The sequence below is a fragment of the Hyposmocoma kahamanoa genome, unplaced genomic scaffold (genome assembly GCF_003589595.1).
Source record: "Hyposmocoma kahamanoa isolate Upper Pololo Valley unplaced genomic scaffold, ASM358959v1 81, whole genome shotgun sequence".
Lineage (NCBI taxonomy): Eukaryota > Metazoa > Arthropoda > Insecta > Lepidoptera > Cosmopterigidae > Hyposmocoma > Hyposmocoma kahamanoa.
In genome coordinates, this window is record NW_020654080.1 from 761,936 (window position 1) to 776,236 (window position 14,301).

At 37.3% G+C, this 14,301-nt stretch overlaps 1 protein-coding gene across 1 annotated transcript in view; it reads left to right on the plus strand.

The window, feature by feature from the left end:
• Positions 1–2,565: 2,565 nt before the first annotated feature.
• Positions 2,566–14,301, plus strand: part of LOC113234011 (frizzled-2-like) — a 30,440-nt gene continuing 18,704 nt past the window's right edge. The window contains exon 1 of the mRNA XM_026469239.1: positions 2,566–2,931. The gene's annotated coding sequence lies outside the window, so the exon portion shown is untranslated. The remainder of the gene's footprint in view (positions 2,932–14,301) is intronic.

Sequence of the window (14,301 nt, forward strand, 5' to 3'; positions counted from 1 at the left end):
ACATTATATAATAAATGTACGTATCTAGTAGTAGAGCTCATTGTGAAGGATTTCGTCCAGAGACGTACTGCCACCTTACCTATTTATGCCGTCAAGTAGTAATATGAGCATTACTGCGTTTTGGTTTTTAACTGGTAAGAGCGCAAGTCAAATTAGAGGCACGTGGGACTTGTCAACTTATGTCTCAGGGTGACGGGCGCAGTGACAGTACTTAAAGTATTGAAAGCTCTGAATGTCACTGCAATTGCTATGAACCGGCGTGTCGCTGACCAGCAGGCGCACGACTTGTTGGTCCCATCACTAGGTATCATAAAAAAATAAAATTAGATATTTAAGTCATAGATTCATGCCGCCAACCGGATCCAAACCTTTGACTTTAAATTGAGAAGCATCCCTCTAAGCTATTGCGTTGTATAAAACCTAATTAAATAATATTATGTGAATCGGAGACCTACCATCTTCCAAAAAATCCTCCATATTTAATATTTTTTACTTCACGATATCACTACAGTAATTTATTAACCTATTGTCTTATAAAACCCATCTCCGAACATACCACGTCTCTATCAGGTGTCGGACCCAACGCTCAGCGCGGGAGTATAGGCGATCGGCGCCTGCGCAATAAATCATCGCTCTATCTGCCCTATCGCGACGCCATTGTCTGTGCACATCATCTGTCATAGTAGATGCCTAAATGGTAAACAGAGTAAACATTTGTTTATATTTCTTTCAAGTATGTAAGAGTGTAACTGTAGGCCGTAGAAATATTTCCCCCGACCCAGGAGTCGAACCCGCGGCTGAGGCAGAGCAGCATGTAACAATTCGGCGACTGAGGCAATTCAAGCAATAAGAACGTTAATCTTAGTCCGACAAACAAATAAATTGTTTGATTGATTGTAACAAACGCATAGAGAAATTCGTAAACTCTGCGAATTCAATTTGTATCTTATTGGTACAGAGATTCTGTGTGCGATATTTATTATTAATAATTACAACTGTACCTGTTGTTTAGATGTTTTTTTACATTCATGTAATACGGGTCAGAAACAGCGTACGTGCCTAACATTACATACACATATGACTGTGCAAACCAGAACAATGTCACGCGTGTGGTTGTTTGTAGGTGTCAGATTAATAGGTCCGATAAATCACAGTCCGCTGCTCGGCACCTGGTAGCCATTGTCCGGGATGATCATCTATTAACGCCCAAGTCAGGTGTCACTGTCACAAGGTACGTTTACACGTCACTGCCATGAAAGCGTGCGTGAATCATTTAAACATTAGCATTAAAAATGGATAACACATATAGTTTTATAACACTTATTTACCTAATTGTACAATCCATGGATACTGCCTTAAGCATAAACAACTTTGTGATTGAGTGCTTTAAATTTAGCTGACGGAACATTTAATCGAACGAATAGCTAAATTACGTCTTAGCCAGATCTTGGTGGTCTCGCGGTTTAGCACTGTTGTCGCTAGATAAGGAAATGCCGAGTTGGGTTTCCGGTAGAACCAATTTAGAAATGACTTCTATAAACATTTTTGTCCTGAACAGATGGATAGATTCCGTACTTCGAAATAAGGTACCAGAGATTTACTTACGGATTTTGCAATTTACTAATCTAATCAACAGCCGTTGTAAGCCTATTGGTTTGACGTACCGCCTCTCAAACAGAAGCTGTGAGTTGGAATCCGGACTCACACCTCTGACTTGTTCGTAAGTTATGTGCGAAATTCAATTTGAAATTTTCCATGAGCTTTTCGGTGAAGGAAAACGTGATAAAACCTGCACGTCGTAGAATGTTCACAACTCCGAATATGTATGACCTAACCCTCGTTTGAAAGGAGACCCGTGACCAGCGTAAGGACGTATAAATGGGTTGATGATGAATGAATGAAAGCACAAAATAAAATGTTAACTAAGATCGTTTATTCCTGTTAATGGAACAACCGTTCCACGTTTAAATTCTATTATCGAGCAGTTACTATCAATTCGTTTACCCATCCCTTTCCATTATTTTCATTAGCCGGCCCAGAATGAACTCCGTCCACCGATCGACCCTTCAGATACAATCCCGACATCCCACTTCCACAAACTTTAATCGATTTACGTCCGAATTACCACCTATCCGAGCGTTAAAACGAAGCTCACGTCTTATGTCTCACGTCTCTCTCGCCTTCACAAGCAAAGCAGTTGAGCAAATTTTTCCGTGTGAAAATGCAAAGTACACACTAATTTCCGCCCTGCGATGACGTGTATATAGGCAAAATTGTACAGATGAAAGCTGATTCGAATAAATTGATTCCGGACATCGAAATCGAATCGAATACGAGAATGTAAACGTTTCCCTAATTTATAAAGAGGATAGCAGCCTCTAATAATAATTTTATGCGAAGGCGGCGAAGAAAACTCCGCTTGGAAAAACTGCGAGAGAGAAATTTAGAAAATTGAACATGCAACGCCATCTATCGACGTGGCGGCTTCAAACGCGTGACGTGCCCGCCTCTACCCCGCCCACCTCCCCGAACGCGCGCTCCCTTCTCCGTTTATTCACTCGATCAGTCCCTCTCCGCGCGACGCGGCGTTAACACGTATAAGAATATTGTTCGTACCACGTAAACGCCGGTATCATTGTTTCAAACATTCGCTCAGCTGATCAGTGACAAGAGATTCCTAAGCGAAACTGAAACTGTGTCTTATAGAAATCAAACCAGTGATCTAGTGTGTGAGCGATTCCACGGAACGAGGATCGAAAATACCTCTAGTACAAAAATATACCGCGTCCCACCGAGGACCACTTCCCACTGTGTGACTGATCGATACTTTTAAATGATAACATGGATTCAATAATGTGTTTAAGACGATCATGAGGTGTTGGTGTTAGTTGTTACTTTGTTTTTTTTGTCGTCGGGAAGACAGTGCGAGCGGTAAGTTATCGGTATTGATTCAATGTCGAATATATTCGCCAACCAGCCGTATCAAGATAAGGTGTCTGGGATTTGTTTTGAGCCGATAAGTAGATACGTATTGTTTAAAATTCAATGTAGTAGCGGTGTTACGGTAGGAAAAGTTGTCATTATCTGCCCCATCTATCTAGTCAGTCGCCCTTGTGTGTCTCTAAATTCTAATTAATTGTTTTTCTTTTATCGAAGGTAATTGAATCATGTTATTTTTGGATTCACAAATTGTAAACTCAGAGTCGTCTTTGATGCAATACAAAACATTTCCTTTTTTAATTTTATACGATATTGCACCAATCAAAGTATTTTTAGATAAGGAAAGTCTTCATTCTGCTATTTATAAAAAATCTTATCGTTTCACACTGAACAAAATTTCATATGTTTAACTATAATATTAGTACAAATTCAAAAAAATTATCCTTAGAGCTACAATAATTTCACTACCTGTATTTAGGTAGATGGTACGTTGTCTTCGTTACCCAACAACACATTAAAAACACCTAAAACAAACGCTAGAAATAGACGTATCGAACAGTGCATTGCACCCAGCGCATGGAGCGCACCTGAACTCCAGGCTATAGGAACTGTGTACAGTAGCCCTATGCACTTTCTCATTTGCAAGTCGAAAATAGCCCGAACCAACTGACTCACGCCTTTATTTACGACCATAACTTGGTTGCTTTCCTCGCAACACAGGTCAGGACTCAGGTAAATGGCGCCCACTCTATTAGAGCGATTTTTTAAAGTGTTGCACGCTTCCAGAAATATTTATATCGGCCTTCGCGAGTATTTGCGTCCAATAAATGAAAATAGTATAGGCATGAAATAATTATGTATCAAAAAGGCTTCAGTTGTTTTTAGTTCAATATCTTAATACCAGTAGGTTTTGATTGAAATGCAATTAACTGTAGACAAACCGATAAACATATTCTATTTTAATGTAATAACATAAACCAATATTATCTAAAAATACTAAAGGTCTTACAAATTTATTCATACTAAAGTCTGCAGCTCATTAACATTGTCCTCCAAAATGGTATTGCAAAGGAAGATAGCTAGCCAGAGACACGTTTCTGCCATCTTTACAATAGTTGTACTGACTGTGTGCTGCGGTCGTCGTGCCCATATTCTTGTCAAATGCAAGTTTTAACGGCAGACAATCTACAGGACCTATCCCATACAACACGCGCTATAGTAAGTGTACGGACATAACTGTAGCTATTTATTTTATTCGCTTGGCAATGGAATGCTGCTTTTACAGTCTATAAAATTAAAATGACGTCTAAGACAAACCGCAGACATTTTTTTTGTTGTTCTTATTGTTCAGCATGAGATTTTACTTCATATTATGTTTTGTTACATTAATTCCGTGTACCACATACATGTAATATTAGAAAATCTTTACATGCAAATATCTTCACTTGTACCTACGAACCTATCTAATCATAATTAGTCACGAGTTTTATAATATTATAAATTAACATAACTCACAATTATATTCCGGACATCAAGTTAACCATTACATGAATATTGTTCAACCACACCCGAAAGCATTAGGTTAGAAAATCGTAAGTATGTTTACAATAATCATTACATTGCTCATCCGTCTGTTTGTATTCGCGATGTACGTGGGCGCGATGGTGAAAACATCTCATAAAGAAGTATAATCGTATACGTAACTCTGTAAACACTGTCGAAACAGAGTCGAAACCGTTAAACACTGTTTCACATTCCCTAACACCTTCTAATTACAGGTAAAACGCATTAAATATAATTAGTGCTAATTTGAACGGATATAAAGTGAGAGGCCGAGGTTCGACGCCCGGTGAGCAAACACCGGGATCACACGCACGATTCACGAGTCCGACAATGCTTTGTTTGTTTCCGTGTTGCACAGCTATTTACAAATTTGTACGCGCATAAATTACGATTGGATTACGTCGTTTTAATATCTCATTTGAGCAATTTCATCGAGTACCATACAATGGTAACTTACATGAAATTCACTAAAGAATATGCAAGCATTACACTACACATTTTCGAAATAGGTAGCATATTATTTTGTTATCTAAGTAAAGTCACACAATCTATTCAATTCAACATAAGGTATAGTGCATTATGCAGACGAATCCCAAAGCTCGGAGCAACTATTAACAATATTAACGAGCGGCGTCATGCACGCCCGCTGGGCTACCGGCCGTCGTTTATCAAATTATAAATACACAGCACACACCGGCCCACCCATCGTCTTAACGGCCCTTCACAATCTCAAAAATTTTGGAAAGAAACATGATTCTGTCGCTTATTAAATTAAAGATGATCATATCTGAATCACAGGAATTTAAGTTCAATTAATTTCAATGACATCGGTATCCCTTTGAAGTACTACTAGTTTTATTATATCTCATCTAACTTGACTATACACTTTTCCCTTTATCTCGCATAATAATGACGACAATCATCAACCTGCTTAATATACAAATAGCGTCTTTAAGGATAACAAGGCTGAAAAAAGATCGATTTGGCTAGAAACCAAGTTAAAGTCTGGCGCCAGATAACAAACCGGAGGGAACAGTATTGATGTCCCACTGTCTCGATCCGGCAGTGTGAAATGGAGGCCATTTGCTCTCCACCGTTGGCAAAGGATCACGTTGAAATCCCTTCCTTTTATTATCTTCTAAAAACGCGACCCCGACTTCAGTCTGGCCAATTCCGCTTAATACAATACTTTACTTGGGCAATAAACGTTTGATGAATTTGATTTACTGTGTAGCTCTACTCTTTTCCTTATTCAATTTATTTAAGAATATCAAATTGTAATAAAGCCCAAGCAAAAAAGAACTTGATAAAATATGCTCTCAGTAAGAATCAATGTTTCTTTTTACAACGCAGCTTATCCATTATGTTAAACTGAGCATAAAACGATAAAGGCGGGTGTGCCTAAATCAAACAAAGATTTGCCTCATAAAAATTAATACCAATTGATGGAAGCCAAGCCGGGTATCAGCCTCGGTAGCGGAGTGAATCAACACTCTCATTCAGGCGAGCAGAACCAAGTAGGTAGATACGATAGCTTGTTATTATAAGACAAGTGGTCGTTAGTACACGTGCACACTACATTAACAATGAGTGTTTATAAAATATTTGACTTGTTAATACCGCGTAATGACTGGCCCACTTTAGACTTGTGTCGTGGACTTGAACAAATGTCATTTTAGATACTGATTATTCCATTTATTATGTACGTCCTTAAATATTACTTATTAAAGCAATTATGAAAAGTAATATAAATCAACGGTATTTGTGTTCCAATCCAAACGTGGGCAATAGATTGTGCTCATGTTAAGGCTTTGGCACATTAATTATGTTTTATGTATTCATACGCACTGTTGTCATAAATAATAGGCACCGACCTCGGAAAATGTAACTTGTGGCTATATTTCTATCACTTACTACACTGTATTTATTCTGCCGATGTTAAAGTTAAAATTGTTAAAGGTTAGAGTATAAATACTATCTTATATACAGGAACACAAAACAAAAGACAGGGACAACAGGTAACCTTACAAAGGAGATTTTGTGTTACTTGGAAATTGCTATCTTGACAAATTAACACTAATATACTTAATTTAAATGTAATCTGATTGCTATGATTCACAAGATTAATGATGCAGATATGCCCGGCCTATATCTACCCACCAATATGCCAGGAAAATTGACGTTAAGCACTTAACGGAGAAACGTAATGGTGCCACTAACTTGCAGTATTTATCGTAAAGAAAAATACCGACCATACCACCAATTACTAAATGTTTCTAATAATCTATCTTCAAACACGACACCGTGTCCTGCTCCATTTCGGTAAATACGCCCAAGATGTTAAAAATTTTAACTGATAACTAAAATAAAGTTACCGTCTTCATTATCAAGTTAATACTGACCTACCTATATCACGATTTATCATCCGCTGTCTAATTAATCCTACTTGAAACGGTAAGCCGCGAATAAAACCCGATTAATGTCCTAATATGACATTTTGCACACCACACCTTTGTCTTTGATTTGCCGTTATACACCATACGGATTAACAAAATTATGATCAATTTTATTTTCGAGTGTCGGACATTTGACTGTGTTGTAATATAATAGCAAAATACCCTGAATACCTACAATATCGAAACTATAAAAAAATCTGGAGTCGCAACCAGAAGTAACAGTAGTTTCTGTGTCACCGGCCTGGCTATCGCGATACCGGCCAATATCAATAAATCATCGAAGCGATAACGTCTCGTAATTACACACGCCGTGATCGATCATCAGTATCGAACTGTCCCTGCAGCGTACATGTGTCGATAGATAAAAACTACTAGAAGGACAGTCGATAGGAAAGATCATGCACATAATCTCAACACGAGGAAGACACGACAGAAACAGTGGCGTAACTATTACGTATACTATTTGCATACTTATTAAATTAGAAAGTCTGTTATAGATGGTAAATCACAATTCTTTCGATCTCAAAACTACTTCAACTACGAAGACTTTCGACACAATACGGAGCTTTGCAATCTAGAACTTATTTAAAAAATGAAAACGTCAACAAAGGCGCCCTTTGCTGCTTGTGGACAATTACAATGTGGTAAAAGCATTTTCTAAAGAACAATGTATGGCTTCCACAATAAACAGTTAAGTCCAGGGGCGCTAAATTTTGCAACGCCCTTTCTTTGCAACTGTACTTCAAAGTTAACCGCAGTTACACGAATGTAACGTGTTCAACGCTTGTTCGGATATCGAAATATTTTCATACAATTCGATATTTCCGTCTTATCGCAGTTATCTGTAATCTGAAAACACACTATAACTTGTAACGATGTTCTATTACAACTTTGCGATATGTTTTTGAAGCTTAACTAGATTTTCTTTTTCCCGACTTATCGCTTAAAATAAATTAAATATACAGTCATTGACCTTTATTTCCTTTGAAATTTCCGACTAAACTTTTTGGAAATCGTAATTAGTGCAATTTCTTATCTACCGACTTACAAGGGATTAGTAAACTATTTCTGGGCCACGGTATGATTGATCGGGTTGCTTTCCCGGTGTAGGTAACGGATCCAAACCAGAACGAATGTTTACGTGTTTATTGTACACAAAATATGTTTCTGTCTTGACGATTCCCCAATTTAGTGATATAATAAATTGAAACTGAGATTTAACAAGCATTTTGTACTGTTTAAATATTTCTGCACGCCAACGCTGCAGCGTATCACATCCACCCGAGATGCGTCTCTCGACTATCGCGAATATCAGTCTATGCATGTAAAATTTAGGGCTTATTTCCGTTCCTTGGCGAGCACAGGTTCGATTATTTGAACAAACAAGCCAGGCAATAAATCATGCGCTCCCGTTTACCTGCGAGGGATCGATACGAAAAAAGCCCCTTTAAAACAAAAGGGAGTGACATTTTTACCGCTCGCAGCCGTCTCCGGCGCTCGATATTTAAATGTCATTCTGATCAAAGAAAACCTAAACTAGTTTTAGAGACTTAATTTCATTCGTGAAAGTTGTGTTTTAATTAGACCCCTTTTAGCTGCTAAAGTTCCATTCCTGCCGATGGACCGTTCGATTTGGAGCGATTTACATTCTATGGCGATTATTATTACTTTAAAAGCGCCATTATTTGCTATATCACAAATCAAGGCATTGATTAGTAAATTGCATAACGTAGCTCATGTGAACCGATTAAGAAACCTGCCAGCGCCGGATGCCAAAAATAAAAAACTTTATTGGATATTATAAAATTATTCCCCTAACACGGCCGTAACACAAATATTATTCAGAATTAATTAAATACTCGATTATTTACCACAATTTATTGCATTGAATTTTAAACAGGTTCTAATATGAATTGAGGAAGCTAAAGTATAATGTACGGATTACATTATACATATTTCAGATGTCTCCGAGATAAAATGGATTTTGATTTACTTAGCGGCCCATGTTCTTGATACGTCCCTTTAACTTATCACGCAACAGAAGAAACAAGAATAGACAACATAAATCGTGGCCCAATCGCGATTGTATCGTGTTTCGTGAACTGTTCCGATCTAAAATATAATTTGCAAACAGTAAGATTTATCCCTCGACAACCATGTCTCATTGTGTTGCTGTTGCGCTAAAAGAACCGTTAGCCTTTCAGTTATTGTCACTTGTCTCTTTTATCATCATAAAAGCGAGCGAGCCTTTCTACAAACTCTCCAACAGTCGAATACAAAAGTTGCGCACCAAAAAAATTTGCGAGTCTCTCGCTTTATTTTAGCTGTCCCTGACGATTTTATTGCTCTAAATTGCTCTATTCAAATAGCAACTAGGTAAGTCGTAATTGCCTGTCGTTTGCAGCGAAATGTTTAGAGCTTTAATGTGTATTTTTAGTGCTCATTGTCTCTCAACTGAGATGATTCTGGAAATATTTTCGGCAATAAATCACCTAATGTACACAAACGCGCAAAGTACAACGCGCAGTAAGACGTCTCGTTCTAAACTCATTTAAAACATAAAAGACGCATTAGGAAAGCAATAAGCGTATAGGTAGATACATAGACAAGGAATCCCTTTCACACATGGCAAAGGAAGCATTGTAAACAGCCAAATGCTCCGAGCAGACAAGTTGGATGGAGCGTGTTGTAATCCCGCGCCGTCTGTGGCCCGGATATCCGTAAATCTCTAAACGCCACGGTCATTCCATGCTGAAGACATTCAAAATGGACGCGCGTATTTATTTTAGTTATAGACTTTTATATCCTTCAATTTGATTATCGTACGAAAACAAGAAAATAGAGCCACCCCAGTCTATCAATTGGTCGAAGATTGCTACTATCACTTTCATGCTTGCATTTTGCGCAGTCGAGCAGTATCGTTAGTTTATAATGATAAATAGTCTATCTATCATATTTTAAAGGTCTTTTTTTACTTTTTGGCTTTACTTTAGTAGAATGAAATTATAAAAAGTTGAAAAATAATAGTAAGGTTGTGGGAGATAGTAGTCATACTTGGCCCAAGGCGTAAACAAACGCCTCTCCGGCAAACTGAGTTATCCACCGATAACATTACTCCTGAAATTGCAAATTTGTTTATTTCCTTCATGTGAAGGATTTGTTTTATAAACTAACACAGATTTCGTGTCTTATTTCACGTTAACTAAGTTATTTTTATTAAATAACTACGAACTCAATTATAGTATAACCGACCAAAAATAAATTGTGATTCGAACAAAGGCCACCATAATAACGCTGCCGCTCATGAGCCAAGTCATGGTACAATACATAAATTTGACTTGTCAAGCGGAAAATTGGCGGGCAAGAAAACGTTGACCCAATTGCGTGATTACGAGCCTCTGGCGAGTGGTATCGACCCCATCATCGGGACTCTGATGCTGGCGGACGTACAAAATTAATAACTATTTTCTCGAGTTTCCGATCACCCATTATGCTTGATCGTTGTGACAAATTATAACAACTTCGTTAACTTAGTTTTAGTCGACGCCTAATTTATTATGCTGAAACATTGCTGAACGCACAAGTTTAAGTAAGATTTAAACATTAAACCTTCGTAATTTCAGTAATTTTTTATGTAAAATTACAACTAAAATTTTCGTAATCCATAATAGTGAAATGTATTACATCGGATCACCGACAATTCGATCGCTCAATGGAAATGTTATCAAAATAGGATATAATTCAAGTCTTTCATTCGGCGTAATAGCACGAGCCGCCCGCCATGTCATTATCCTGTGACGTCATACATATATGTAGTAAACATGCGTAAATATCGCACATCATTGTTTTCAGCTGCATCCGTGGCCGAACGGTTACCATGCCGAACTGCCACGCAGTGGTCCCAGGTTCGATTCTAGAGAAATATTATAAAATTAATAACATACAAAGTAACTCACAGACTATAACTTATGGCGTTCCACAAGGATCAATTTTAGGACCATTGCGTTTCCTTATCTATATCAATAACATATCCGCTGTAACATATAACTGCCTCCGTGGCCGAACGGTTACCATACCGGACTGCCACGCAGAGGTCCCCGGGTTCGATTCCCGGGCCGGGAGAAATATTTGTATGGCCTACATTTATTTATCTCGTGAGTTTGGGTGAGTTGGGTAATTTGTGGTTGTATACGTGGTTTCCCTAGAGCGGGACTATGTTGATTATGTACGTGTACGTTAAGAATTGCTAAATGAGTTTCTTTCAATATAGTGAAGACACCAGAAAATTTGTGCTCTTATTTGGTAACATATCGCTCAATACGAAACCTTAAAAAAGTGGGAAACAACTTTAATGGCGACTACAACAAAATGTTACCCAAATAATCAAACGAATTGTGTAGAAATATTTACAATTTTTGAAGAGCTAATCAAAATACTAAATTAATATCCGATAATTTGTCGTGTAATCGCTACATGGCAAAAAAATCTCAATGTTACAATCGAGAAAAACTTATACTTTTTATAACATAATATTGTAGACAATTTTCAAATTCTGTCTAGCAACTCAGTTTCTCTTTGTGACATTTATGATGGTTACATTTAAAACCCTAACGGTAGGTAGCATTTTGTGACTTATCTTTCACAAACAACTGCAATTTTAAAATTAAATAATAATTATATTAATCACTTGCTTGTACGTCAGAAACTAATAGTTCTGATTTCTATTTTTAATTATCATATTCACATCATTTCATTTTTAATTTTTCAAAGAGTCAAAGCACTGCAAATAATTGTCCGCTAACTGTTACAACTACAACTTTGCAGAATCAGTACGATCCTGCCGTTCAACTTCACTATGTGCTACCAAAAACTTCTAAAGCAATTCCGACTGAGTATTACGTGCGAGCCTTTTCCTCATTAAATTGAATTAGTTAACTATCCAACCGACCAGCATACTTCCCACCATCAAACGCGCCGCGCAGGTCGCAACCTTAGATAAATAAACCATTCATTTCAATAGGCGCAAATAAATTCTTCCTCATTTTTAACTTAAGGCGAAAATGTAAATTGGGACGATAAAAGTAATTCACCACAAGTTGTAATCAATAGACGGAAGGAAAACGGAAACAGAGTAAGTACGAATTCGACAAAGTCGCAAGAGAAACTTTTGATGAACGCACAAGTATTCTTTGAGAAAATCGTAAACGTGCGGAAAAATCGTTGCCTCCACCAACCGAATAATATACTTTATTAAGTATTACAAGGAAGATAAAAGCTTTTGACAGTAGATTTAGAAAGCTTTTGATAGTAGAAGTGCAGAAAATATTCCTGTCTAAATTACAGTTGTTAAATCTCCCACCTAACTGCCACAAATTTGTTTGTTTACTCAGTTTTCATACAGTCGAGATGTGTTACAAGGTTCTCGAGTGTTTTGGCTGTGACATCGATTTATAACATGCACACTTTCGGCGAAGATGAAATGTGTATGTAGCTATAACAACGCACGAGATATTAATCACGTAAGCAGTGGGCAAACGCAATTAGCGGCCGAGAATAGCCGGGTGAGTCACTAGTGCACCGATAGTACTCACAATGGATTCATTTTTCCAACGTCAAAGAAGAAAGTAACGCTATTACGGGAGAATTTGAGTTTTCGCGCTAAAACAATACGATTTTATTGAAGTTAACATACGCACAATAAGTGAATCATAAACCCGCTCTCTTCAGCGCCAAAAACAGTATTCTTTTGAATGAATTACATTTTTATTGCACATAAAATTACAGTTAAAATACAATAAAATAACTTAAGGCATAAAGATAGTAAGATAATATGCAACAGGATAGAAATTTGTGATATGCAAAAGAGGTGCAACCAAAGAATATTTTATATTATAAGTAATGATAATTATTTATAAACTCATCTACGTAGATAGAAATATCTATACAAATATTATTAATACATAACAACACATAAATAATAATAATAAAAAATGATTATATATAGGAATGAAACTATTTTTCCGGATTTAAATCGCGTATATTTGTTTTTTCAAACAAACCGACGTTTCGGGCCCTTTACAGGTCCCATGGTCACGGTTGACTATACGCGATTTAAATCCGGAAAAATAGTTTCATTCCTATGTATAACAATCGCGAAAACCTAAGAACTCGATAAATGATTATATACTTTAAAGGAAAAAGAAAAATGAAATAATAAATATAGGAAATAAAGGATAGTGGAGAAAAAGACAAAACTTAGGAGTTGAGGAAGTCGTTTGAAGGAATCAAGAGAAGGGGAACCTTGAATCGATTCAGGGAGAGAATTCCACAGTCTGATCGCAGAAACGGTAAAAGAGTTGGAATAAAAATTAGAGGTATAGGATGTTTAGTAAGAGAGTATCAGAGGAGCGAAGGGGACGGCATAGTGTAGAAGAGTGGAAAGTAACGCGATCTTTGAGATAAGAAGGCGTAAAGGGACAGAATAGAATGGAGTAAAGACGGTAAAGAATATGAAGATGTCTACGCTGGTGGATGGGTAGCCATTTAAGTAGTGCACGAAATCGTCAAATTTACGAAGTCCGAATATGAACCTCACACACATATTTTGGAGCCGCTCCAGTTTATTGAGCAGGATGACTGACAAATTCGTTTAGCAAACATCTGCGTAGTGTAATATCGGATGGAGAATGCTCTGGGCCAAAGTAATTTTTGTTTTAGTGGGCAAAAAGTTTTTAAGCCTTCTCAAGGAAAAATGCGCACCAAACACCCTTCTACTAACCTCAGCAACGTGCGGCTTCCAAGTCAGACATTTATCAAAAGTTACCCCAAATTCCTATGTGTCCAAAAAAGAAATTCGGACACCATGAAAAACCACATGGGGTAAGGAGTCTAGGTCTATACGAGAAGTGAGCCAAGTTCTACCTATAATAATGGATTGTGTTTTGGACAGGTTAACTTTTAGGCCAAAGGACTGACTCCATTGACGGATGGACTCAAGGTAGCATAAATAGCCCTTGGTAAGTCTTGAAGAGACGACAGGGAGTAAATTTGGAGGCATATTCATAAGCATATTCTTTCTTTTCTTTTTCTTTTTAACCGACTTCAAAAAAAGAAGGAGGTTCTCAATACATCTGTATTTTTTTTTGTATGTATGTTACGCGATAACTCCGCCATTTGTGAACCGATATTGATGATTCTTTTTTTGTTGGAAAGAGGATACCTCAGAAGTGGTCCCATTTAAATTTGAAGAAAATATTCCACCTCTAAAGGTGCCACACTAGGGGACGAATGACTTTTGAGGAGCTTAGGTTATTATTCTTTTTTATCGTTTTAGCCAAACAAA